Raw genomic sequence first — 24,437 nt, 5'->3', positions numbered from 1 at the left:
ATTTACTTCTCCCTCTGAAAAGTGGTCATCGGAGAACACGCCGCTTCAAAATAGCACCTCAGAAATGGCAGAAATATCCACAGAAATCCCAGCAGTAACCACACAATTGTCTACATCAGACGTACATCGTTCCACTGTGCCAACAAAGTCTCCCTCACTTCTAACAACACAATTGGTGACATCCGGACCTGTGCTGAAATCCACCTTTTCCACTCAGACCACAATTCAAGAACACGATTCTACAAAACATTCTCATCAATCCACAGAGAGCTCAGCAGTGACACTGAAAATCTCAACATCAGAAGAGGATCTCTCAACAGCTTTCCCAAAGATCACAAGCTTTCCTATAACAACCTCAACATTTACTTCCAGATTTCACACTCCAGAACTGAGTCACACGACATTGGCCACAAAATCCATCTTCGACGCCTCCTCTGAATCACTGATGTCTGCATCTCCCGCTAAAACCATGTCATCTGCTGAGATCACGACAACTGAACACACAAGCAAAGCAAGACCAGAATACACCACAGAAATGCCTGGCATAATTACTCACGTCCCTACACAAGAAGTGCAACAGTCAACTGCTTCACCAGCAGCCACAACACAATCTAAAGAGACCCCTGAATTAATAAGCACATTTTCAAGCACAGAGCTGCCTCATTCAACACTTTATACTGAATCAACATCAACTGTCCCCACAGCATCTGTGACTTTAGTCACTGCTGCAGAAATCACATCCTCACCTTCTGAAAAGAGCCAAGAAAGCACTTCCCCTCAAGGTACAGAACAATCTTCAGAGAATCCAACAAAAACAACAATGTTCTCTACACCAAACGTACTTGTATCCATAACAGCTGCACAGTCCACCTCAAAAATGACCAAAGAATCAGGAACGCCGCCAGCAATTTCAGAAATGACATCTTTGGCTTCAACCAAATTGAAAGAGCAAGTTTCCACTGAATTCTCAAAACAGCCGACTGAAATCACAGATTTAAGCAGTGCATTTTCAACCCAAGAAGGACTTCACTCTACAGATTCCTCCCTCAACCCGACCACAAAGTCAGTCACATTTACTTCTCCCTCTGAAAAGTGGTCATCGGAGAACACGCCGCTTCAAAATAGCACCTCAGAAATGGCAGAAATATCCACAGAAATCCCAGCAGTAACCACACAATTGTCTACATCAGACGTACATCGTTCCACTGTGCCAACAAAGTCTCCCTCAGTTCTAACAACACAATTGGTGACATCCGGACCTGTGCTGAAATCCACCTTTTCCACTCAGACCACAATTCAAGAACACGATTCTACAAAACATTCTCATCAATCCACAGAGAGCTCAGCAGTGACACTGAAAATCTCAACATCAGAAGAGGATCTCTCAACAGCTTTCCCAAAGATCACAAGCTTTCCTATAACAACCTCAACATTTACTTCCAGATTTCACACTCCAGAACTGAGTCACACGACATTGGCCACAAAATCCATCTTCGACGCCTCCTCTGAATCACTGATGTCTGCATCTCCCGCTAAAACCATGTCATCTGCTGAGATCACGACAACTGAACACACAAGCAAAGCAAGACCAGAATACACCACAGAAATGCCTGGCATAATTACTCACGTCCCTACACAAGAAGTGCAACAGTCAACTGCTTCACCAGCAGCCACAACACAATCTAAAGAGACCCCTGAATTAATAAGCACATTTTCAAGCACAGAGCTGCCTCATTCAACAATTTATACTGAATCAACATCAACTGTCCCCACAGCATCTGTGACTTTAGTCACTGCTGCAGAAATCACATCCTCACCTTCTGAAAAGAGCCAAGAAAGCACTTCCCCTCAAGGTACAGAACAATCTTCAGAGAATCCAACAAAAACAACAATGTTCTCTACACCAAACGTACTTGTATCCATAACAGCTGCACAGTCCACCTCAAAAATGACCAAAGAATCAGGAACGCCGCCAGCAATTTCAGAAATGACATCTTTGGCTTCAACCAAATTGAAAGAGCAAGTTTCCACTGAATTCTCAAAACAGCCGACTGAAATCACAGATTTAAGCAGTGCATTTTCAACCCAAGAAGGACTTCACTCTACAGATTCCTCCCTCAACCCGACCACAAAGTCAGTCACATTTACTTCTCCCTCTGAAAAGTGGTCATCGGAGAACACGCCGCTTCAAAATAGCACCTCAGAAATGGCAGAAATATCCACAGAAATCCCAGCAGTAACCACACAATTGTCTACATCAGACGTTCATCGTTCCACTGTGCCAACAAAGTCTCCCTCAGTTCTAACAACACAATTGGTGACATCCGGACCTGTGCTGAAATCCACCTTTTCCACTCAGACCACAATTCAAGAACACGATTCTACAAAACATTCTCATCAATCCACAGAGAGCTCAGCAGTGACACTGAAAATCTCAACATCAGAAGAGGATCTCTCAACAGCTTTCCCAAAGATCACAAGCTTTCCTATAACAACCTCAACATTTACTTCCAGATTTCACACTCCAGAACTGAGTCACACGACATTGGCCACAAAATCCATCTTCGACGCCTCCTCTGAATCACTGATGTCTGCATCTTCCGCTAAAACCATGTCATCTGCTGAGATCACGACAACTGAACACACAAGCAAAGCAAGACCAGAATACACCACAGAAATGCCTGGCATAATTACTCACGTCCCTACACAAGAAGTGCAACAGTCAACTGCTTCACCAGCAGCCACAACACAATCTAAAGAGACCCCTGAATTAATAAGCACATTTTCAAGCACAGAGCTGCCTCATTCAACAATTTATACTGAATCAACATCAACTGTCCCCACAGCATCTGTGACTTTAGTCACTGCTGCAGAAATCACATCCTCACCTTCTGAAAAGAGCCAAGAAAGCACTTCCCCTCAAGGTACAGAACAATCTTCAGAGAATCCAACAAAAACAACAATGTTCTCTACACCAAACGTACTTGTATCCATAACAGCTGCACAGTCCACCTCAAAAATGACCAAAGAATCAGGAACGCCGCCAGCAATTTCAGAAATGACATCTTTGGCTTCAACCAAATTGAAAGAGCAAGTTTCCACTGAATTCTCAAAACAGCCGACTGAAATCAACGATTTAAGCAGTGCATTTTCAACCCAAGAAGGACTTCACTCTACAGATTCCTCCCTCAACCCGACCACAAAGTCAGTCACATTTACTTCTCCCTCTGAAAAGTGGTCATCGGAGAACACGCCGCTTCAAAATAGCACCTCAGAAATGGCAGAAATATCCACAGAAATCCCAGCAGTAACCACACAATTGTCTACATCAGACGTACATCGTTCCACCGTGCTAACAAAGTCTCCCTCAGTTCTAACAACACAATTGGTGACATCCGGACCTGTGCTGAAATCCACCTTTTCCACTCAGACCACAATTCAAGAACACGATTCTACAAAACATTCTCATCAATCCACAGAGAGCTCAGCAGTGACACTGAAAATCTCAACATCAGAAGAGGATCTCTCAACAGCTTTCCCAAAGATCACAAGCTTTCCTATAACAACCTCAACATTTACTTCCAGATTTCACACTCCAGAACTGAGTCACACGACATTGGCCACAAAATCCATCTTCGACGCCTCCTCTGAATCACTGATGTCTGCATCTTCCGCTAAAACCATGTCATCTGCTGAGATCACGACAACTGAACACACAAGCAAAGCAAGACCAGAATACACCACAGAAATGCCTGGCATAATTACTCACGTCCCTACACAAGAAGTGCAACAGTCAACTGCTTCACCAGCAGCCACAACACAATCTAAAGAGACCCCTGAATTAATAAGCACATTTTCAAGCACAGAGCTGCCTCATTCAACAATTTATACTGAATCAACATCAACTGTCCCCACAGCATCTGTGACTTTAGTCACTGCTGCAGAAATCACATCCTCACCTTCTGAAAAGAGCCAAGAAAGCACTTCCCCTCAAGGTACAGAACAATCTTCAGAGAATCCAACAAAAACAACAATGTTCTCTACACCAAACGTACTTGTATCCATAACAGCTGCACAGTCCACCTCAAAAATGACCAAAGAATCAGGAACGCCGCCAGCAATTTCAGAAATGACATCTTTGGCTTCAACCAAATTGAAAGAGCAAGTTTCCACTGAATTCTCAAAACAGCCGACTGAAATCACAGATTTAAGCGGTGCATTTTCAACCCAAGAAGGACTTCACTCTACAGATTCCTCCCTCAACCCGACCACAAAGTCAGTCACATTTACTTCTCCCTCTGAAAAGTGGTCATCGGAGAACACGCCGCTTCAAAATAGCACCTCAGAAATGGCAGAAATAGCCACAGAAATCCCAGCAGTAACCACACAATTGTCTACATCAGACGTACATCGTTCCACTGTGCCAACAAAGTCTCCCTCAGTTCTAACAACACAATTGGTGACATCCGGACCTGTGCTGAAATCCACCTTTTCCACTCAGACCACAATTCAAGAACACGATTCTACAAAACATTCTCATCAATCCACAGAGAGCTCAGCAGTGACACTGAAAATCTCAACATCAGAAGAGGATCTCTCAACAGCTTTCCCAAAGATCACAAGCTTTCCTATAACAACCTCAACATTTACTTCCAGATTTCACACTCCAGAACTGAGTCACACGACATTGGCCACAAAATCCATCTTCGACGCCTCCTCTGAATCACTGATGTCTGCATCTTCCGCTAAAACCATGTCATCTGCTGAGATCACGACAACTGAACACACAAGCAAAGCAAGACCAGAATACACCACAGAAATGCCTGGCATAATTACTCACGTCCCTACACAAGAAGTGCAACAGTCAACTGCTTCACCAGCAGCCACAACACAATCTAAAGAGAACCCTGAATTAATAAGCACATTTTCAAGCACAGAGCTGCCTCATTCAACAATTTATACTGAATCAACATCAACTGTCCCCACAGCATCTGTGACTTTAGTCACTGCTGCAGAAATCACATCCTCACCTTCTGAAAAGAGCCAAGAAAGCACTTCCCCTCAAGGTACAGAACAATCTTCAGAGAAACCAACAAAAACAACAATGTTCTCTACACCAAACGTACTTGTATCCATAACAGCTGCACAGTCCACCTCAAAAATGACCAAAGAATCAGGAACGCCGCCAGCAATTTCAGAAATGACATCTTTGGCTTCAACCAAATTGAAAGAGCAAGTTTCCACTGAATTCTCAAAACAGCCGACTGAATTCACAGATTTAAGCAGTGCATTTTCAACCCAAGAAGGACTTCACTCTACAGATTCCTCCCTCAACCCGACCACAAAATCAGTCACATTTACTTCTCCCTCTGAAAAGTGGTCATCGGAGAACACGCCGCTTCAAAATAGCACTTCAGAAATGGCAGAAATATCCACAGAAATCCCAGCAGTAACCACACAATTGTCTACATCAGACGTACATCGTTCCACTGTGCAGACAAAGTCTCCCTCAGTTCTAACAACACAATTGGTGACATCCGGACCTGTGCTGAAATCCACCTTTTCCAGTCAAACCACAATTCAAGAACACGATTCTACAAAACATTCTCATCAATCCACAGAGAGCTCAGCAGTGACACTGAAAATCTCAACATCAGAAGAGGATCTCTCAACAGCTTTCCCAAAGATCACAAGCTTTCCTATAACAACCTCAACATTTACTTCCAGATTTCACACTCCAGAACTGAGTCACACGACATTGGCCACAAAATCCATCTTCGACGCCTCCTCTGAATCACTGATGTCTGCATCTTCCGCTAAAACCATGTCATCTGCTGAGATCACGACAACTGAACACACAAGCAAAGCAAGACCAGAATACACCACAGAAATGCCTGGCATAATTACTCACGTCCCTACACAAGAAGTGCAACAGTCAACTGCTTCACCAGCAGCCACAACACAATCTAAAGAGACCCCTGAATTAATAAGCACATTTTCAAGCACAGAGCTGCCTCATTCAACAATTTATACTGAATCAACATCAACTGTCCCCACAGCATCTGTGACTTTAGTCACTGCTGCAGAAATCACATCCTCACCTTCTGAAAAGAGCCAAGAAAGCACTTCCCCTCAAGGTACAGAACAATCTTCAGAGAATCCAACAAAAACAACAATGTTCTCTACACCAAACGTACTTGTATCCATAACAGCTGCACAGTCCACCTCAAAAATGACCAAAGAATCAGGAACGCCGCCAGCAATTTCAGAAATGACATCTTTGGCTTCAACCAAATTGAAAGAGCAAGTTTCCACTGAATTCTCAAAACAGCCGACTGAAATCACAGATTTAAGCAGTGCATTTTCAACCCAAGAAGGACTTCACTCTACAGATTCCTCCCTCAACCCGACCACAAAGTCAGTCACATTTACTTCTCCCTCTGAAAAGTGGTCATCGGAGAACACGCCGCTTCAAAATAGCACCTCAGCAATGGCAGAAATATCCACAGAAATCCCAGCAGTAACCACACAATTGTCTACATCAGACGTACATCGTTCCACTGTGCCAACAAAGTCTCCCTCAGTTCTAACAACACAATTGGTGACATCCGGACCTGTGCTGAAATCCACCTTTTCCACTCAGACCACAATTCAAGAACACGATTCTACAAAACATTCTCATCAATCCACAGAGAGCTCAGCAGTGACACTGAAAATCTCAACATCAGAAGAGGATCTCTCAACAGCTTTCCCAAAGATCACAAGCTTTCCTATAACAACCTCAACATTTACTTCCAGATTTCACACTCCAGAACTGAGTCACACGACATTGGCCACAAAATCCATCTTCGACGCCTCCTCTGAATCACTGATGTCTGCATCTTCCGCTAAAACCATGTCATCTGCTGAGATCACGACAACTGAACACACAAGCAAAGCAAGACCAGAATACACCACAGAAATGCCTGGCATAATTACTCACGTCCCAACACAAGAAGTGCAACAGTCAACTGCTTCACCAGCAGCCACAACACAATCTAAAGAGACCCCTGAATTAATAAGCACATTTTCAAGCACAGAGCTGCCTCATTCAACAATTTATACTGAATCAACATCAACTGTCCCCACAGCATCTGTGACTTTAGTCACTGCTGCAGAAATCACATCCTCACCTTCTGAAAAGAGCCAAGAAAGCACTTCCCCTCAAGGTACAGAACAATCTTCAGAGAATCCAACAAAAACAACAATGTTCTCTACACCAAACGTACTTGTATCCGTAACAGCTGCACAGTCCACCTCAAAAATGACCAAAGAATCAGGAACGCCGCCAGCAATTTCAGAAATGACATCTTTGGCTTCAACCAAATTGAAAGAGCAAGTTTCCACTGAATTCTCAAAACAGCCGACTGAAATCACAGATTTAAGCAGTGCATTTTCAACCCAAGAAGGACTTCACTCTACAGATTCCTCCCTCAACCCGACCACAAAGTCAGTCACATTTACTTCTCCCTCTGAAAAGTGGTCATCGGAGAATACGCCGCTTCAAAATAGCACCTCAGCAATGGCAGAAATATCCACAGAAATCCCAGCAGTAACCACACAATTGTCTACATCAGACGTACATCGTTCCACTGTGCCAACAAAGTCTCCCTCAGTTCTAACAACACAATCGGTGACATCCGGACCTGTGCTGAAATCCACCTTTTCCACTCAGACCACAATTCAAGAACACGATTCTACAAAACATTCTCATCAATCCACAGAGAGCTCAGCAGTGACACTGAAAATCTCAACATCAGAAGAGGATCTCTCAACAGCTTTCCCAAAGATCACAAGCTTTCCTATAACAACCTCAACATTTACTTCCAGATTTCACACTCCAGAACTGAGTCACACGACATTGGCCACAAAATCCATCTTCGACGCCTCCTCTGAATCACTGATGTCTGCATCTTCCGCTAAAACCATGTCATCTGCTGAGATCACGACAACTGAACACACAAGCAAAGCAAGACCAGAATACACCACAGAAATGCCTGGCATAATTACTCACGTCCCTACACAAGAAGTGCAACAGTCAACTGCTTCACCAGCAGCCACAACACAATCTAAAGAGACCCCTGAATTAATAAGCACATTTTCAAGCACAGAGCTGCCTCATTCAACAATTTATACTGAATCAACATCAACTGTCCCCACAGCATCTGTGACTTTAGTCACTGCTGCAGAAATCACATCCTCACCTTCTGAAAAGAGCCAAGAAAGCACTTCCCCTCAAGGTACAGAACAATCTTCAGAGAATCCAACAAAAACAACAATGTTCTCTACACCAAACGTACTTGTATCCATAACAGCTGCACAGTCCACCTCAAAAATGACCAAAGAATCAGGAACGCCGCCAGCAATTTCAGAAATGACATCTTTGCCTTCAACCAAATTGAAAGAGCAAGTTTCCACTGAATTCTCAAAACAGCCGACTGAAATCACAGATTTAAGCGGTGCATTTTCAACCCAAGAAGGACTTCACTCTACAGATTCCTCCCTCAACCCGACCACAAAGTCAGTCACATTTACTTCTCCCTCTGAAAAGTGGTCATCGGAGAACACGCCGCTTCAAAATAGCACCTCAGAAATGGCAGAAATATCCACAGAAATCCCAGCAGTAACCACACAATTGTCTACATCAGACGTACATCGTTCCACTGTGCCAACAAAGTCTCCCTCAGTTCTAACAACACAATTGGTGACATCCGGACCTGTGCTGAAATCCACCTTTTCCACTCAGACCACAATTCAAGAACACGATTCTACAAAACATTCTCATCAATCCACAGAGAGCTCAGCAGTGACACTGAAAATCTCAACATCAGAAGAGGATCTCTCAACAGCTTTCCCAAAGATCACAAGCTTTCCTATAACAACCTCAACATTTACTTCCAGATTTCACACTCCAGAACTGAGTCACACGACATTGGCCACAAAATCCATCTTCGACGCCTCCTCTGAATCACTGATGTCTGCATCTTCCGCTAAAACCATGTCATCTGCTGAGATCACGACAACTGAACACACAAGCAAAGCAAGACCAGAATACACCACAGAAATGCCTGGCATAATTACTCACGTCCCTACACAAGAAGTGCAACAGTCAACTGCTTCACCAGCAGCCACAACACAATCTAAAGAGACCCCTGAATTAATAAGCACATTTTCAAGCACAGAGCTGCCTCATTCAACAATTTATACTGAATCAACATCAACTGTCCCCACAGCATCTGTGACTTTAGTCACTGCTGCAGAAATCACATCCTCACCTTCTGAAAAGAGCCAAGAAAGCACTTCCCCTCAAGGTACAGAACAATCTTCAGAGAATCCAACAAAAACAACAATGTTCTCTACACCAAACGTACTTGTATCCGTAACAGCTGCACAGTCCACCTCAAAAATGACCAAAGAATCAGGAACGCCGCCAGCAATTTCAGAAATGACATCTTTGGCTTCAACCAAATTGAAAGAGCAAGTTTCCACTGAATTCTCAAAACAGCCGACTGAAATCACAGATTTAAGCGGTGCATTTTCAACCCAAGAAGGACTTCACTCTACAGATTCCTCCCTCAACCCGACCACAAAGTCAGTCACATTTACTTCTCCCTCTGAAAAGTGGTCATCGGAGAACACGCCGCTTCAAAATAGCACCTCAGAAATGGCAGAAATATCCACAGAAATCCCAGCAGTAACCACACAATTGTTTACATCAGACGTACATCGTTCCACTGTGCCAACAAAGTCTCCCTCAGTTCTAACAACACAATTGGTGACATCCGGACCTGTGCTGAAATCCACCTTTTCCACTCAGACCACAATTCAAGAACACGATTCTACAAAACATTCTCATCAATCCACAGAGAGCTCAGCAGTGACACTGAAAATCTCAACATCAGAAGAGGATCTCTCAACAGCTTTCCCAAAGATCACAAGCTTTCCTATAACAACCTCAACATTTACTTCCAGATTTCACACTCCAGAACTGAGTCACACGACATTGGCCACAAAATCCATCTTCGACGCCTCCTCTGAATCACTGATGTCTGCATCTTCCGCTAAAACCATGTCATCTGCTGAGATCACGACAACTGAACACACAAGCAAAGCAAGACCAGAATACACCACAGAAATGCCTGGCATAATTACTCACGTCCCTACACAAGAAGTGCAACAGTCAACTGCTTCACCAGCAGCCACAACACAATCTAAAGAGACCCCTGAATTAATAAGCACATTTTCAAGCACAGAGCTGCCTCATTCAACAATTTATACTGAATCAACATCAACTGTCCCCACAGCATCTGTGACTTTAGTCACTGCTGCAGAAATCACATCCTCACCTTCTGAAAAGAGCCAAGAAAGCACTTCCCCTCAAGGTACAGAACAATCTTCAGAGAAACCAACAAAAACAACAATGTTCTCTACACCAAACGTACTTGTATCCATAACAGCTGCACAGTCCACCTCAAAAATGACCAAAGAATCAGGAACGCCGCCAGCAATTTCAGAAATGACATCTTTGGCTTCAACCAAATTGAAAGAGCAAGTTTCCACTGAATTCTCAAAACAGCCGACTGAAATCACAGATTTAAGCAGTGCATTTTCAACCCAAGAAGGACTTCACTCTACAGATTCCTCCCTCAACCCGACCACAAAGTCAGTCACATTTACTTCTCCCTCTGAAAAGTGGTCATCGGAGAACACACCGCTTCAAAATAGCACCTCAGAAATGGCAGAAATATCCACAGAAATCCCAGCAGTAACCACACAATTGTCTACATCAGACGTACATCGTTCCACTGTGCCAACAAAGTCTCCCTCAGTTCTAACAACACAATTGGTGACATCCGGACCTGTGCTGAAATCCACCTTTTCCACTCATACTACAATTCAAGAACACGATTCTACAAAACATTCTCATCAATCCACCGAGAGCTCAGCAGTGACACTGAAAATCTCAACATCAGAAGAGGATCTCTCAACAGCTTTCCCAAAGATCACAAGCTTTCCTATAACAACCTCAACATTTACTTCCAGATTTCACACTCCAGAACTGAGTCACACGACATTGGCCACAAAATCCATCTTCGACGCCTCCTCTGAATCACTGATGTCTGCATCTTCCGCTAAAACCATGTCATCTGCTGAGATCACGACAACTGAACACACAAGCAAAGCAAGACCAGAATACACCACAGAAATGCCTGGCATAATTACTCACGTCCCTACACAAGAAGTGCAACAGTCAACTGCTTCACCAGCAGCCACAACACAATCTAAAGAGACCCCTGAATTAATAAGCACATTTTCAAGCACAGAGCTGCCTCATTCAACAATTTATACTGAATCAACATCAACTGTCCCCACAGCATCTGTGACTTTAGTCACTGCTGCAGAAATCACATCCTCACCTTCTGAAAAGAGCCAAGAAAGCACTTCCCCTCAAGGTACAGAACAATCTTCAGAGAAACCAACAAAAACAACAATGTTCTCTACACCAAACGTACTTGTATCCATAACAGCTGCACAGTCCACCTCAAAAATGACCAAAGAATCAGGAACGCCGCCAGCAATTTCAGAAATGACATCTTTGGCTTCAACCAAATTGAAAGAGCAAGTTTCCACTGAATTCGCAAAACAGCCGACTGAAATCACAGATTTAAGCAGTGCATTTTCAACCCAAGGACTTCACTCTACAGATTCCTCCCTCAACCCAACCACAAAGTCAGTCACATTTACTTCTCCCTCTGAAAAGTGGTCATCGGAGAACACGCCGCTTCAAAATAGCACCTCAGAAATAGCAGAAATATCCACAGAAATCCCAGCAGTAACCACACAATTGTCTACATCAGACGTACATCGTTCCACTGTGCCAACAAAGTCTCCCTCAGTTCTAACAACACAATTGGTGACATCCGGACCTGTGCTGAAATCCACCTTTTCCACTCAAACCACAATTCACGAACACGATTCTACAAAACATTCTCATCAATCCACAGAGAGCTCAGCAGTGACACTGAAAATCTCAACATCAGAAGAGGATCTCTCAACAGCTTTCCCAAAGATCACAAGCTTTCCTATAACAACCTCAACATTTACTTCCAGATTTCACACTTCAGAACTGAGTCACACGACATTGGCCACAAAATCCATCTTCGACGCCTCCTCTGAATCACTGATGTCTGCATCTTCCGCTAAAACCATGTCATCTGCTGAGATCACGACAACTGAACACACAAGCAAAGCAAGACCAGAATACACCACAGAAATGCCTGGCATAATTACTCACGTCCCTACACAAGAAGTGCAACAGTCAACTGCTTCACCAGCAGCCACAACACAATCTAAAGAGACCCCTGAATTAATAAGCACATTTTCAAGCACAGAGCTGCCTCATTCAACAATTTATACTGAATCAACATCAACTGTCTCCACAGCATCTGTGACTTTAGTCACTGCTGCAGAAATCACATCCTCACCTTCTGAAAAGAGCCAAGAAAGCACTTCCCCTCAAGGTACAGAACAATCTTCGGAGAATCCAACAAAAACAACAATGTTCTCTACACCAAACGTACTTGTATCCATAACAGCTGCACAGTCCACCTCAAAAATGACCAAAGAATCAGGAACGCCGCCAGCAATTTCAGCATTGACAACTTTGGTTTCAACTAAACAGAAGGAGTACTGTACTGATGAAGACTGTGATTGCAATGGATTTCCATGTTTTTTTAATGTGACAACTGGCAACTGTCAGTGTAAATGCCCCTCTAATACATTTGGAGACAAATGCATTTATGGATTCAATGTTACCTCTGTCAACATTGGTAAGTCAATTTTATTTAGTGTTTTTTCCAACTGCACAGAATTATATCAATCAGTCTTTTCATGTTTTACATTGAACTTTTAAGAAATAATAAGGCACTTGTGAACTCATTCTTAATCTGTCAAACACATCTGCAGAATAATTGTTTAATTAAAAATATGTCTGATATCTTTATGAACTCAGCCTCCAGTATTGGGCTGTCATGATGAAACCGTTACCCTTTCAGACTGCAATATTACCATTCAGGTCAAAGCCATAAAATACATCAGAGCCGAAGGTAAAAGCTCCTCTGGGGGGCTAACAGTTATCAGCAGAATCATTCAAAAGATCATCAATCGTTTAGATCATCAATACGGTTTAGGGGCCTCATAGTCTTATTTAAACCTTTTTTTTGAATGATTCACTCACCAGTTTATCTTTATCTAACACAAGTCTAATGAACTGACCATCATAGGCACTGATATTATGAAAGATTATGACATCAAACGTAATATCACTTTGCAGATCATGGGACATTGCCAACAAGAAAACTCAACATCTCCTTGAAACTTATGTTGAACTTCACCTCTGAATTTGAAAACACTGTCCAGGCACAATCATTCATCAAAATTGTCACACTTCTGGTGAGCATCCAGTGTTTTGTCACCACATGACATGTATGGTCCACAACAGAGAGCATATGTTTTTAAATAAGATTTAAGCTTTCACTCACTCACTCACTCACTCACTCACTCACATACTCAGTCAGTCAGTCAGTCAGTCACTCACTCACTCACTCACTCACTCACTCACTCACTCACTCACTCACATACTCAGTCAGTCAGTCAGTCAGTCACTCACTCACTCACTCACTCACACACTCACTCACTCACTCACACTCACACTCACACTCACACTCACACTCACACTCACTCAGTCACTCACTCACTCACACTCACACTCACTCAGTCACTCAGTCACTCACTCACACACTCAATCACACACACACTCACTCACTCACTCACTCACACAGTGTGCTGATGTTTCACTTTTAATCTTTTGTACAGCTGGAGACATTGTGCAGAGAAGCAGACCCACAAAATTTTAAAGGCATCACCATTACTGGTTTTGGGTGAGTTTTCCTTTGTGTAGGCAAATCACATGGAAATAAACTAATCAAAACTATGTAGCAGTAATTATACAATGATACATGTTTTTCAAGTCTCACACAAGCACACTATATATACTATAAATGGTTTATAAATTTATTGAATAGTCCCAACTTAAATTGTTTTATTCATAATGAAAAAACTAATGCAAATGCGTAGACATTGTGTGGAACCAATTTCATCCTAGGTAGAATCCTTTACCATCACAGGAGAGTATGATTTGTGATCTCAGTGTGCAAATAAGGGTGAATGTATTGGAGTTAAACTCCAGACATGAATATATTCTCTGAAACAAATCCCGTTCTGTGGAATTCATTCCATCCCACTTTTACTGAGGTAGAATCCTTTGCTTTTGCAGAAGAAAAAGTTTTCTATTGCCTTACATTCAAATGACCCCAATTTTGGTTGTCAATGTAATAATTAGACCCAACAACAACCCATATACTCATTGAGCACTTTATTAGGTACAGCTACGTTTTCATGCGATTATCTCATCAGCCAATGGTGTGGGAGCAGTGCAATGCCGCGAATAGTTATGAATTTGTGGCTTTTAACCTATGCACTTGTAAATCGCTTTGGATTAAAAGCGTCTGCCAAATGACAGAAATGTAATGTCGATGTAATGATCTTCAGGGCCTTCCTAATGACCGGATCTGGATCCAATAGAATACCCTTGGGATGCTGTAGTACAGGAGATTAGCAGCATGAAGACACAGCTGACAAATCTGCAGAAATTGCATGATGTCAACATGGAACAGAATCTCAAAGGAATGTTTCCAACATCTTGTGGAATCCATGCTACAAAGAATTGAGGCTGTTTTGAGAGCAAAGGGAGGCCCTACCCAGTATTAGTGTCGTGTTAATGTCGTGCTAATAAAGTGCTCATCTGGTGTATAAGCCAGTGATGTGAAACTCACCTGATTTATGAGCTAGACATTGTAACAGAATCAGAGCATTTGTGACGAAAGTCCCTGGTCCTGGAGAGCTACAAGTTCTGCTGGTTTTTGTTTTCACCTTAAAAGCAGCACTTAACCAGATGCAATTAACCAGGTTTGAATTTACAGTGAAGTTTAAAGTGCACATTCCTGAGCATGTTCACACCCACTCTTTCAAACATGTACATTTTACAGCACATTTATTTTAATGAAATGTATGTGTTTTATAGGAGAGGAAGCATTATCGCCTACAGTGTTGCAGAATACAGCTACCCCAACAATGCATCACAGATTGCATTTCTCAACAATGAATTGGAGCAGACATTACGGAGTATTTTTACCAACCTCAATAATTACAAAAACTTAACCCAAGCCTTTGGGAATGTTACGATTGAACTGGATGAAATCATCCCACAGCCTACAGAAATTTTAAGTAAGTAAAATAGTGGCTTTCATTTACTTTAATATTGTCACAGCATTGTTTGTGTAATTATTTTGTGTAAATGCAAATGAGTAGCCCATTAAAGCCATTAAAAATGAATACTGTCACGTTTTGCCAGCATATACAGTATAGTTATGATTTATTTAGCATAAAAATGGCAGTCACTCTTATTAAAAATTACATTTGGTAGCATTCAAAGAACGCGAAGGGGTGAATGTTTTTAATTTGCCATACCTACACCTCAGTGTGTTTAAAATGTTTAAATTCCAAAGAAATTTCCATAAGTTGCTGAGGAATTATTTGGTTTGGTACTTTGCATTTTTAAACAGATATTACAGACCTAAGGCCTTACATAACCTGCAACCTGGATTTTGCAAACTACACTACGGAGGTTGATGATGGCAGTTGGAAGTGTTTTGGACCTTGTAAAAAATATCTCAACTACTGTCATAGACATGGAGACTGTTTTAACATGAAAACTGGGCCTTCTTGCACGTAAGGATATTTCTGTCATATTTATAAGTTGTCCCTGGTAACAGTATTTAGATTTTTTCTGGTTTTGCTTGGAACCTATAAATAACCTTAAAGGTACAATAGGTAAGATTTTTGGATTAAAACATTGTTACAAGACCATTGTAAATCCCTTCCAATCATTGAAAAAGGCTCACTGACATCACCCTCTGCCTGTGTTTCTAGTCCTTAAATTCCGGTACATTGTTAAAATATAAAAAATCTTTTTGTTAAAATATGAAAAATCTTTTTGTTAAAATATGAAAAATCTTTTTCTTAAAATTATATTGTCTCTCTCCTTTTATAACTAATTGTCCCCATATTTTCATAACATCAGGATGGTGGCGTTTTCTCGGCGATTGCTGAGTCGTTTTGACAGCTAGTTTGCTCCAACCTAATGTAGACGGAAGCAACTTTCCCTAGGGCAGGGTACACAATCATCGGCCTAACTTTTTGACTTCATGGTTTGAATCTTGGTTTGGGGGATTCATACAAGTAAACCTGTCGTCGGTGTGATTACGTGACTGATTCGAAAAATGGATTTCATCCTCCTACATTCCCGAAATGTCATCATGACATTAGCTTTCGCTGTCGGCTCCACAGGTAACATCTGAGAGGTAGCTATACTAACAAATGAGGGAAGAATTGAACTATTTTAGCTCAGGCCTAGATTACCTGGTGCAATGCAAGACAATTATTACCACCGTTTATGGTTTGATGCATATGGCTTTAACTGGGCAGGTTCAACAAACAAAATGACTTCTCCTGTGATAATAGTGAGCGATCAAACATTGTTGTGAACATAACCGCATCTCATTCTCATTTCGAATTGCAGTTGTTACTATTCGCCCATACAACAGTACTACGGAAAGCAGTGCGAACTCTTACGCTGGGGTTCAGGGTTTTACGCCGTCCTCTTCGGCGCACTCGGAGTTGCGCTGCTCCTGTTCTGCGTTTGTGTCGTGGCTATCGTGGTGCTTCGGAGAAGGAGACGGTAAGCTCTTTGATTAGTTTGACGTGTGGGGGCGTGTGTGCACCTGCTTCGCGTGTGTTTGTGTTCGTATTGTACACTCAACTTCGCACTTCACGCGTATTTAACGTCGCTCTGGATAAGAGCGTCTGCTAAATGCCTTGTAATGTAATGTGATATTGCGGCTACGGAGATTTCAGGAAAAAGTCAGTAGAAAACCCCAGTGTAAAATCCAGCCCAGTCAGCTTGAAATACCAGCTGTTTCAAAACATAGCTTAAGTTGGTCAAACCATGTTGAGTTTAGAGCTGGTCGAACTGGTCAACCAGCTGTTTCAAAACCTAGCTTGAGCTTTTTGTTTCAACAGGGACGCTTTTGCATTATATTGAAATAATAAAATGTTGTTTATCACCACACTAGGCGGAGACATTCACTGGACGAGGACTACTTCAACTTTATAAATACAGGTCTGTTTAATAAAAGGCTACTTTGTTAATAATGATAATATTGATCATCATAAACTGAGTAACAATGCTGAAGTAATACTGATTCATCATAACCAAAAATAAATATTGATATAAACATAAAAAATAAAACATTAAGAATGTCATGTTTTATTCTTGTGAATCCTGACCTGGCGGGTATAGGACTTGGCTCTGGAGGGCTACCAGGGAGAAGTGGACTATATGAGTTGGATGACAGCGTCACCTTTGCAAATGAATTTCCCCCTGGAGTGTTTAGCCCCAGTCTGGAGTATGTAGACACGTCCATGAATGTAAGTTTTGCCAAAAAAAAAGAAAAAGTGGTCTTGGTTTTCAGCATAATTACAATGATCAGTCATTTTGCCCATTCGTTGAAGACCAATTCATTTTCTTGGTCCTTTTGAGAAATGGCAAAGCATTTGATACATTCAAATATATTGTACAGTGCAGTGAAACGGGGGAGGTGACAACATGCAGGTAAGTTACATGATGGATCTAGGGACACAAAGTAGTAGGACAACAATAGCAAGAAGAACCTCCCTCCCTTTTTCCAAATTCATATTTTAAATATGACACTTGGGTGGCATATTCAGCTCGCACAGTTGACTGGCGTTCTGACAGCGTAGTCCGGAGGCAATCCTGACGGAGCCAGTACAGGCAGGCCAGGGGGCTGTGCTTCATGCAGTATGGTATTCCGTGACTCATCACCCAATCGCATCTCTGATTGGCTGGGCTGCTGCTGTCCTGTCTGCACCAATCTGCTGTGTCTGCTGCACAGTGTAGTCTTCCAGTGCACCAGCTGAGCTGCTTGATTTGCAGAGGTTAAACGAGTGCTTGACTTCGTGCAGTTCAGACAACATTCACATTTACATTTTAGTCATTTGGCAGACGCTGTTAATCCAAAGCGATTTACAGGCGCATAGGTTCTTCCACAAGGTGAAACACAACGTGTTTCTGCCCCGTTGCAGTGACGAGGGGATCTGAAATTCTGATTTGACATTCCAAAAAAATATACTACCAAGCTGCCCTAAAGAAACATTTTATACATTCATAGAAATACTTTTTCAAATCTTTGGTATGGTATGGTTTCGTTGTGTTCGGATCCCATGATTGCAGTTTGCGGCTATATTTATAATTAAAGTTATTATTGGCAAAAGAAAGCCTGAAAACAACATGTTCAGTGTAACCACTACCTAGCTTAGAATAGAATAAAAATGTTGTATTTTTAATTGCTTGCTGTAATGAGGAATTTTGTCTCTGATTGTATTGTGAATTTAATTTCAGGTGACAATCCGACGTCCAGAACTGATCCTTTCCTGATGGGTAATACTTTTGAAATATGTTTAAAGTTTCATTTTTAACAATGTTAGCCACAGCGCATCCTAATCAATTATTATATGCCCTTGTTCTTAAATGATAATAAATAATCTTAAATGACAGTACTAACAAGTTACATCTTATTATTTTTATGACCAGCATTTTTCTTTTGAAGATTGTTGAGCTTTATGGCTTACATATTTAAAATTTGAGTTTGTCATTTAATTGTGCTGAATTTAATTTTATGTACATTGATAATGATTTAATACATTGAGATTTGTCAAATTCCCTGGAATTGTATTAGTTCCCGGTCATTCACCTTTGATAATTCTTCTGCTGTAACAATCACTTATAAATGAATCATGAAAAATGAATTTCAAATGAGCTTGTGAGTTTTTGCATCACTGTGCCTTTCACATTTCCACCACTAAGGGGAGCCCAAGGTTTAGAGTGAACATGAAATTTGTCCACAGAAAAAATATTATTTACAATCAACTGTGTGCTTGCTGAATGGCGCAAGAGCATTCTGCCTTTTTTTAATTTCATTTAAAAAAATTAGCTTTGTTTTTCTAAAAAAAGAAAGAAAAGAAATGTTTTCCAAATTCATATTATTTTCAAGTGAGCATTTATCAATATCATACTTGTATCCACTTCGAAAGAAAGCAACAGTTCCACCCTCTACCACCAGTGGAGATGTAGTCTACTGGGCATCCACGCCGGACTTTCATGGTCAGCATAGTCAGCCAGAGCGATCACTGTGGACTGACATTACATTACATTACATTATTGGCATTTGGCAGACGCTCTTATCCAGAGTGCCGTACAGTTGATGAGACTAAGCAGGAGACAATCCTCCCTTGTAGCAATGCAGGGATACGGGCCTTGCTCAAGGGCCCAACGGCTGTGGAATCTTATTGTGGCTACGCCGGGGATCGAACCACCGGCCTTGCGTGTCCCAGTCATTTACCTTAACCACAACGCTACGGGCCGCCCCACATCTGTCCTGAGACGCAGAGAGGAGCACAGCGACAGGGCGTGGGCTTCACCATGACAACCACACGCCACAGGGAGCCCTGCCTCTGCGCGGTCTTAAGCGGCACAGAAAGGCCTGGTCGTCGCTCAGCTTTCTCAGGAGACAAAGGTTTCTATGAAAACACAGAGGGAAAACAAGGCTAGGATAGTTCATGCATATCTGTGGTTGCCTAGTAAACTGCTGCAGCTGACTTATTTCTGACATATATATATATATATATATATATATATATATATATATCCATCTATATCGCATGAATAAGTAGGTGTTATAAAGTAAAAATGTTCCTAATAAAGCGCTTGGTGAGTGTATATATATATACACTGAAGAATGGACAACAACAAAATCTACTCTTCTACTCAGCATGATCTTTCTCTTGTTTAATTTAATTACACACACACATATATATATATATATATATATATATATATATATATATATATATATATATATATATATATATATATACACACACATACACTCACCAAGCGCTTTATTAGGAACATTTTTACTTTATAACACCTACTTATTCATGTGATTATCTAATCAGCCAATTGTGTGGCAGCAGTGCAATGCATACAGTCACATAGATACGGGTCAGGAGCTTCAGTTAATGTTCACATCAACCATCAGAATGGGGAAGAAATGTGATCTAAGTGACTTTGACCGTGGAATGATTGTTGGTGGCAGACAGGGTGGTTTGAGTATCTCAGAAACTGCTGGGATTTTCACACACAACAGCCTCTGGAGTTTGCAGAGAATGGTGAGAAAAAAAGGTCTGCAGACAGAAATGCCTTGTTAATGAGAGACGTCAGAGGAGAATGGCCAGACTGGTCAAAGCTGACAGGAAGGTGACAGTAACGCAAATAACCACACATTACAACAGTGATGTATAGAAGAGCATCTCTGAACACACAACACATCAAACCTCTAAGTGGATAGGCTACAGCAGTACAAGTCTAAAAAATAAGTCTAATAAATACCTGTAAAGTGATCACTAAGTGTATATGCGTGTGTGTGTGTGTGTGTGTGTGTGTGTGTGTGTGTGTGTGTGTGTATACGCGCACGTATGTGTAATTAAATTAAACAAGAGAAAATGGTAAATGATTGGCATTTATATAGCGCCTTTATCCAAAGCGCTGTACAATTAATGCTTCTCCTTCACACACACAGTCACACACCAACGGCGATTGGCTGCCATGCAAGGTGCCGACCAGCTTGTCAGGAGCATTTAGGGGTTAGGTGTCTTGCTCAGGGACACTTCGACACAGCCCGGGAGGGGATCGAGCTGGCAACCCTCCAACTGCCAGACGACTGCTCTTACTGCCTGAGCCATGTCGCCCCATCATCTGAGTAGAGTGCTGAGTAGAAGAGTAGATTTTGTTGTGAGGCAGGGACCTAAGAGGCAAGTACTAGAAATCCATTCTTCAGTGCTCTGGGTTGAACCTTTAGTGCTTTGCATCAGCATTCAGATGAGCCATTTTTTTAACTGTGTATGTCTTCACTGTACATGAGCAAAAATGCTGACAGATGGTTATTTTCCAAATGTCTGCCTGTAAAGTGCTATTTTAATGTGGTTTTCATGTTCAAATGTGTTAATATGAATTATTGTTAGAGTTCACGGTGAGTATCCCTTGAGAACTGCTCTGAAGACCACATTATTTTTGCCACTTCAGTGATTTACACTTCAGTTTCACACGGCAATGAAACCGGCTTAATGTGATATCTTGAGGACTGGTTAATATCCACCAACTCTTTCAGTTTTGCACAACAGAGCAGTGACAGGCAAATGTGGCCTGACTGGATTCTTTTGTTTTCTGAAAGCCTGATAAGTTAAATTCCTTCAATGGGATCCTCACCTTTGGGTATGAAATATGCTAATTGCCCACAGGCGATTGGCTGCCACAGTACTTAGCTGTTGACATATAACTGAATCAAGATAGTACGCCTTTCAGCCAATAGAAGTAGACTTAGCATAGGGTTGCAAGTACTTTTAGATACATCCAGGACTGTCACATGAATGGAAAATACAGTACGACACACAGATACAGCATACACACAATGTTTTGTAAAGGTAAATTTTGTAAAGTTTGGATAAGTGTAGATTGTCATCACATATACATAGATACAATGGAAACATATGCAGTATATTATTACCAGATTACTGCAGAAGACATGTGGGTCAGATACCTTACCAGAGAAACCATGATTCAATACTTAAATATTACGATAAAGTCACGATGAACCAATATCGCTTGTTCACATATGACTGTGGGACCAATGGAAACTGTTGACAACATACCTCAATCCCACTTGGTCTTTGTGCGGATTCTGGAGATGGGTTGAATTATGCCTGATCTGCAGTTAGGAACTAACTTTGCTCAAAGGGAAGGCTTTCTCATAAATAATCATTTCTATGTAATTGTACCATTTATTGAGAGATCGTAATTAAGAAGTGAAACAAACTGCTTTTAAAAAGACATTTAAAAAGGTACTTACAAATTTTATCAAGAGCTACTTGCATGGCATTCATTTATAGATCTGGAAATATACTGTAATTCAGGTTAAGTACATTGTTGAAATATACAGTGACAGTGCCTGACCTGGGATTTGAACTGGCAATCCATGCTTTACATTACATTATTGGCATTTGGCAGATGTTCTTATCCAGAGCAACGTACAGTTGATTAGACTAAGCAGGAGACAATCCTCCCCTGGAGCAATGCAGGGTTAAGAGCCTTGCTCAAGGGCCCAACAGCTGTGCGGATCTTATTGTGGCTACACCGGGATTAGAACTACTAACCTTACGTGTCCCAGTCTTTTACCTTAACCACTACGCTACAGACCCGCCCCGATTACAAGGTCCCGTTTTCCTGACCTTTGTCAGGCCAATGTGTAATAATTAAGATTGCCTGTGAAAATACATGATTAGGAAGCTTGTTCTAACGTGCTGAAGAGCCCTTCTCTGAACTATCAGTTCTCACACTGGAGATAAAACTGTCTGTGGAATTCTTTTACAGCCCAATATTATATTTTAAAACATGCTAAGGTGCATCTGCTTTGTCTGTGGGCTGGACTCAACTTGTTCCCTTCTTCTGGTCTGGTTAAATGTTTTTGTTGACTCTGCAGGATTTACTTTGTGAGTATTTGCTGGATATAAGTGGCTTGGTGTCGTCTCAATAGCTACAGCCCCAAGTACAGTACCTCCCCCATACTGTCACTCAACATGACACCTGAGGGTGAGGGAGGGATTTATGGATCATAAAAAACCACGCTTGACTGATTTGGCCAAGATCACTAATGACAATGTGTGAAATGTTCAAATGGACAGAGAACAGGTAGACAAAGTACATCTGGCATAACAGCAGTCATCAAAAGTAGGTCTAATTGTATCCAGGCCTCGTAGCCAATGATTTTACAGCGCATTAATCGATGAATAACCCTCTCACCCCATTTTCATTTTCACTTCTGATTTAACAGTGCTTTGTTTTTAAAAAGGAAGCACCATATCATGAACTGTGATTTCATCGCCTACATAGTATGTGCTTGCAGACTGAACCACTGTTTGCACAAAGTCCTGCTGCATCAAATCGTGCATTAGTTAAGTTATAGCATGATTTAAGTTCTAAAATGGATAGTATTGATTCAATAGAAATTCAAAAGAAATAAATTGTTGCATAGATCACATGTATAAAATGGAACAAATGAAATCCCTACGACTTGCAAATAATTCCAGGTCTAGTTTATTTTGAAGTGCTGGTCTTTCACTGCAAGTCAAGTCCGGAGTCACTTGTTTACCACTCTAAAGTAATGCTTAACTCATAAGAGCTCGGCAGTGGCTGAAGGTATTAAATACAATCTGTGGCTGTGGGGTTACGCGAAGTTCAGATAGATGTTGCCACATTTGAGTAAATAAGTGCCAACTTTTCACGTATCTTTTCTTCTGTGCTGGCGCAAACAAGAGGGAGAAAGGGTTTGCCGAACGTTGTGTTTGGACAGGCAGAGTGATGTCACAGGAAAGGGGAACAGAAGGTCAGCATCCCAGTGTACCTAGAAAGAGCCCGAACAATGTGCACTCACTGAGCACTTTATTAGGTCTTTATTAGACATATACTGCTGTAGCCTATCCACTCAAGAGTTATGATGTGTCATGCGTTCAGAGATGCTCTTCTGCATACCACTGTTGTTATGCGTGGTTATTTGCGTTACTGTCACCTTCCTGTCAGCTTTGACCAGTCTGGCCATTCTTCTTTAACATCTCTCATTAACAAGGCGTTTATGTCTGCAGAACTGCTGCTCACTAGATTTTTTTTTTGTTTTTTGCATCATTCTTTCCAAACTCTAGAGACTAGTGTCCATGAAAACAGTTTCTGAGATACTCAAACCACCCTGTCTGCCACCAACAAGCATTCCACAGTCAAAGTCACTATAGTGAAAATCTAATCTTTTCTCCATCTGATGGTTGTTGTGAACATTAACATTTGGCAGACGCTCTTATCCAGAGCAACGTACAACAAAACATGATTGTATGCATTGCACTGCTGGCACACAATTGGCTGATTAGATAATCGCATTAATAAGTAGGTGTAATAAAGTAAAAGTGTTCCTAATAAAGTGCTCAGTGAGTGTATATTGTAAGTGTATGTTGCAATAAGTGGTAATAAAAGCCCATTTTTTGGGATAATGTTATTCCATCATAACCTAAAATTAAGTGCTGGGGAAGAGCAACAAAGA

At 41.4% G+C, this 24,437-nt stretch overlaps 1 protein-coding gene and 1 long non-coding RNA gene across 2 annotated transcripts in view; one reads left to right on the top strand and one right to left on the bottom strand.

Moving 5' to 3' along the window:
- pax7b (paired box 7b) overlaps positions 1–16,931 on the bottom strand; it is a 270,684-nt gene extending 253,753 nt beyond the window's left edge. Inside the window, exon 1 of the mRNA XM_061256818.1 lies at positions 16,792–16,931. The gene's annotated coding sequence lies outside the window, so the exon portion shown is untranslated. The remainder of the gene's footprint in view (positions 1–16,791) is intronic.
- Positions 16,309–18,756, top strand: LOC133138232 (uncharacterized). The gene is made up of 5 exons (XR_009709698.1): positions 16,309–16,506; positions 16,739–16,897; positions 17,292–17,338; positions 17,519–17,646; positions 18,638–18,756. It is a non-coding gene; the product is annotated as an uncharacterized LOC133138232 (long non-coding RNA).
- The last annotated feature ends 5,681 nt before the right edge of the window (positions 18,757–24,437 follow it).

This window comes from Conger conger, chromosome 10, assembly GCF_963514075.1.
Source record: "Conger conger chromosome 10, fConCon1.1, whole genome shotgun sequence".
NCBI lineage: Eukaryota > Metazoa > Chordata > Actinopteri > Anguilliformes > Congridae > Conger > Conger conger.
The sequence above is the reverse complement of the archived record's forward strand: the minus strand, read 5'-3'. Positions and strand labels throughout refer to the sequence as shown.